The sequence below is a fragment of the Euphorbia lathyris genome, chromosome 1 (assembly GCF_963576675.1).
Source record: "Euphorbia lathyris chromosome 1, ddEupLath1.1, whole genome shotgun sequence".
NCBI classification, from domain to species: domain Eukaryota; kingdom Viridiplantae; phylum Streptophyta; class Magnoliopsida; order Malpighiales; family Euphorbiaceae; genus Euphorbia; species Euphorbia lathyris.
Window position 1 is genome coordinate 22,697,364 of NC_088910.1, and position 4,517 is coordinate 22,701,880.

Here is a 4,517-nt window from a genome sequence, read left to right on the forward strand (position 1 = left end):
TATATCATTTGTTTTAATGAGATATATGTTTTGTAACTATATAAAGGCAATCCCTTTTAAGCACTGAATAAATTCTAATAAAAGGAAATCCGTAAGTTTGTTTTAAAGTGATTATAAAGTGTTCATACAAGCATGAAGTGAGACAAAACTTTATAATAAACTAATAAACTTAAAACCACCCCAAGTCAAGTGATATGTTTAGGATTGATATATCACTGTTGAGACTTGCATGCAACAATGTCTTTTGTCCGACAGAAAGCTGATCTCACAAGCTTCATATATACAGATATCTAGACAGTTACATGGATCCGATGAAAAGTAGTTCATTAGGATTGGGGACCCGATTTGAGATAACAGGATGGGTAGATTCATCCTTATCACCTGTTCATCTCATTGGTATTAATATGTGTAAATAATCCTCAGACTCAAAGGAATGTTAATTGGTATTCTGGATTACGGAATGTGACGCTTTGTCTCTGGTGTAACACGATCCTTAACAGAGATGACTCTGAGGTGTGAACAGCAGACGTTGGGTATCACAAGAAGTGATTGCGGGATCGTTATATATTGGATTGAGCATTTATCACTCTCGATAAATGGGAGATATGTCCATAGATCGCTTGTGGAAGACTCGACTCTAAATCCTTGCAAGGTGATAGCTTAAGACTTGAAATACAGATTTCACTTAACCTATCTATTTTAAGTTGACTCGGCCTGTACAAGTAAAACGAACGTCTCGCTATATGTGACTTGACATTATCCATAGTCATAAGATTCAGTTCAAGGATGTAGTTGATAAAGGATCGAATTATACCGTAACTAATACTGAAAGGTCAACAACAGAATCAACCTGTCTTCTTATAGCTCTAGGGGAATGATTACGGACTTGCTAATCACATACTCTGTACATCATTCCGTTATGCAAACATTAAATATAATTCTTTGAAAATTAATTTTAATAGTTGCATACGGCTAGAAGCAATAAGAACCTAATGGGTCACACATAAGACTTGGAACCCAAAAGAGAGACAGATGTTAATTAATTGATGGAAGCCCAACTGAGCCCAATAAGGCCCATTCACTAGAGGGGGTGATTTTATGTATGGTAAATACATAAATAATTAGTTTGATTTTATCAATCCTAATTAGATTAGGATTATGAATTAAATTAATTAAAGGATAAATAAGTTAGGAGTTTTAATTAGATTATAGTACTCCTATTATTATCCAATAAGGTTATTATTATTATCCTTTATATATTAGATATATTAATGGATAATGATTATGAATTCTATTCCGAATTGAATTCTTATTTCAATAACCTAATTCTATCTAACTAGGGATTAGATACAAGAGATTATAAATAACCCCCCTTATAGGATTTTCGAAATCCACAAGCTAAACCCCCTAGAGAATTTCGAATTCCACCCTAGAGCAAGAGAGAGAATTTCGACCCCAGTTCGAGGACGAGATTTTCCACGGCTTCCTTCCGTTTAATTGATTTTCATCTTTCTTTCTTTATCCTTGATCTTGTGTTGATTAATTAGAGGCAATCTATTTTGGTTGCTATTCAACAGTTGATTCTAACTTGATCTTATATTTGTTTTGTTCTGTGCTCGGGAACTCGAAGTAAGAGTTGTGGGAACTTCGTTTGCAACGGTAGATAGAACATCTAAAAGGTATTTCTTCTTATCCCTCTTTATATGAAATAACGCTTAACGGATCTTATGGTTTATGGAAATAGGTTAAAATTTTATATTTCCGTTGTTATACGTTAGCCTATTATTCCTACATTGGTATCAGAGCCATCGTTAAATCCGTTATTTCATATATGAAAATTTAGAAGTTTTTCAATAGGATTGAATAAATATTTATTGTTAGGTTAATTAACAAATAGTTTTTGATTAATTAATCCTAAAGATAAATAAGTTTTAATTACTTGTTAATTAAAATAGATTATGTGTATGTTCCTAATTATTTTGGTTGATAATCATTATAACAAAATCTATTGGTTTTATAGTTAGATTGATAAAATCAGTTTTATTAATTCTAAAGATAAAACGGAAATCTATAGTAGGTTTTCCTATTTTCTGAAAATCGTTTTAAAACCGTTTTAGAACTGATATATATATATATATATATATATTTAAAATTATTAAAAAAAATAAATGCGACAGCAGCTCGAGTCGTGCCTCGCGGCGCGACCGGCCACTGTCGCGCGGCGCCTGGCCGCCGCTGCCGCAAGGCAGCGGCGCTTCAGCCGCCCTGGGGCTGCTGCCAATCGGCAGCAGCCCAACCTCGGGCCCGGCCCGAGACCTACTTAAATTTTAAATTGTTTAAAATCAGTTTTATATATAATTAAATATATATGTTTCAAAAATTGATAGTTTTCTATTTTGGTTATCAAATGAAAATTTATTTAAAAAGTTTGTTTTACCTATTTGTAAATCAAAAGTATTAAATGAATTAAAATCAAAATAATTGGAACGTGCATAATTAAAGTTTTGTATAGTTGTATTAATCTAAAGATTAATATAGAAGATACGAAACTATTAGAAGTAAAATTTGATGAAAGTTAATTTGATAAGTTAATGTGATTAACATAAATATTACATAAAATAGTTATGTAATCAACCAATTAAATTTATTTAATTGAGTCTATGCATGTTTGGAGTTATGGACATATTTGGACCCTCTTTTAGTCTTTTGGTATTTTTGAAATAGGGCATGCGCGTCCTGCCTTTCTACTGTCTACTGTAATTTCTCCTCTCATCCAATTCTCTTCAATTCAATTGAAGTTTTCTTTAGTAGTATAGAAATTAATATGTAATTTCAAGGCGCCATGGAGAAGACGGAGGACCTAGAGAGAAATATGTAATAATTAGTATTTCCTTAGGTTTGCCCTTTTATTCCGTCTCTAGCTCGACGTAATAATTTAGATGATATGTCCATAACGCCAATGTATGTGTCTGATATATGCTAAAGCAAATCAAGACTAAGTTAGATTATGAGACCTAAAATAAAATCCCTCATGTCCATAACGCCAATGTAAGTTATTAAAATCGGTTGTCCCTCCCTAATATTATAATTCAGCCGGCAGTACTGAGGGCCTTTGGGTTGTTGGGTAAACTCAAGCTCGGGGTCTTACGGTAACACCTGAATTATCGAAAATCACTTTTCATGAATATGGGGTAATACTTAAATTAGATTATGATAATTGGATGGGTAAACTCATGTTTTCATAAACTAATGGGCAATACGGTTGGGATTAATATGAATAGCATATTAGTTACTAATGTGGTTAGTAACCCAATAACCTAGGAATCACATTTAAGATGTGATTGATTACATGAATCTACCTAACGAATGAGACTAGCTTGTTGGGTAAACTCAAGGCGAAATCTCAGGAGTTAGGATCCTAGCTCACTAAAGGATTTGTGAAATTCTTCGAATTAATATGGAAGACTATTAATTTGGCAAAATAGTGGGAGCAATCTAAAATAAACAAAAGGCCTATAATTTTAGATTGATATACTTTAAAGCAAATGAATAACATACGTTTACTCTTTCTCACTCTCAGGTTTATATAATCACTCTTAAAATCATGACTAACACCAATCTGCAAAACATACTTACCGATAACAAATTGAACGGTTCAAATTTCACCGACTGGTATCGCAACCTCAAAATTGTTTTGAAGTTCGAGAGGAAAGGGTATGTACTTGATACGCCGATACCCCCTTACCCAAAGGATGATGCTCCCTACCAAGAATTTTATGCTTACTTGAAGCATAAGGCTGATGACGATCAAGCTGGAGACATCATACTTGCATCCTTGACACCGGAAGTAAAAAGGCAACTGCATGTAGATATGGATACCTATTCCATGGTCAAGCACCTGAAAGAGTTATTTGTGAATGAAACTCGGTGCGAACGCTTCGAAATAACAAAGCAGTTATATAGATGCAAGATGCAGGTGGGCACATCTATAATGGCACATTGTGCCAAGATGATCAGCCTTATCACCAAGTTTTCTAGTATTGGAGATGCGATGGACCGTGAACTAAGTGAGAACTTACTTCTTCAGTCCCTCCCCGAGAGTTACTCACAGTTCATCATGAACTACCAAATGAGTGGCTTGCAACCCTCTCTTGAAGAGCTTGCAAATATGCTCAAGACAGTCGAGCCCAATATAAAATAAAACGAGGAGATACCGGCCCTTGCTATTAAAGGATCAAAGAAAAGGAAAGGGATCTCTCCCGATCCAAACCATCCTGATAAAGGCAAGGAGGCTATGCTCACCGAAACAAAGGGAAAGGAATTGAAGAAGCCCAAAGGAAGGTGCCACTATTGTGGTGACGTGGGGCATTAGAAGAGAAATTGTTCTTTGTACCTAGCTACCCTCAAGAAGGGAGAAGCCGGGACTTCAACATCTGGTATGTTTTATATTGAAATAAATACAATTTCACAGTCTGAATCTTGGGTACTTGATACCGGATGCGGATCTCATATTTGTA